This window comes from Sinocyclocheilus anshuiensis, unplaced genomic scaffold (genome assembly GCF_001515605.1).
Source record: "Sinocyclocheilus anshuiensis isolate Anshui unplaced genomic scaffold, SAMN03320099.WGS_v1.1 scaffold705, whole genome shotgun sequence".
Lineage (NCBI taxonomy): Eukaryota > Metazoa > Chordata > Actinopteri > Cypriniformes > Cyprinidae > Sinocyclocheilus > Sinocyclocheilus anshuiensis.
Window position 1 is genome coordinate 271,936 of NW_015536493.1, and position 499 is coordinate 272,434.

The window sequence follows — 499 nt, forward strand, 5'->3', positions numbered from 1 at the left end:
CCAAATGCATCATTAGGGGTGGGCGATATAGCCTCAAAATTATATCACGATATTTCAAGAATATTTGCGATAACGATATTTATGACGATATACAAAAAAAAAACATAGAACAATGTTTTATTGGTGATTGCAGCTGGCAGGCAGCAGCATCTATTAGTGCAAACAAAATTAAGGGCATTTTCCATCCTTTTACAATGAGCTACTGTCATCGATGACAGACTACCTAATTCAGAGTGTAATTCTATTGTTTGGCAGCAGCAGTTGTGTGTTCGACTTGAAGCAGACCGATCGGTGTATGACGTCAAAATACCGCGAGAGTGACTTACCCCTGCACGCGTCTGCGGCACGTCACAGCTCCGACGCGGCCACTCTAGTCAATGCTTGTGTTTACACCAGCGGAGCCGCGGCTCTCCGCACTGCTTCGCTAAAGATATGCGCCTCACCTATTTTTGATGGTAAGAGTGTGCGCTCGAATATGCTCTAGAACCGCTCTCGCGAT

At 45.1% G+C, this 499-nt stretch overlaps 1 protein-coding gene across 1 annotated transcript in view; it reads left to right on the forward strand.

The window, feature by feature from the left end:
• Positions 1-499, forward strand: part of LOC107685552 (double C2-like domain-containing protein beta) — a 129,886-nt gene that overhangs the window by 105,735 nt on the left and 23,652 nt on the right. The window lies entirely within an intron of this gene.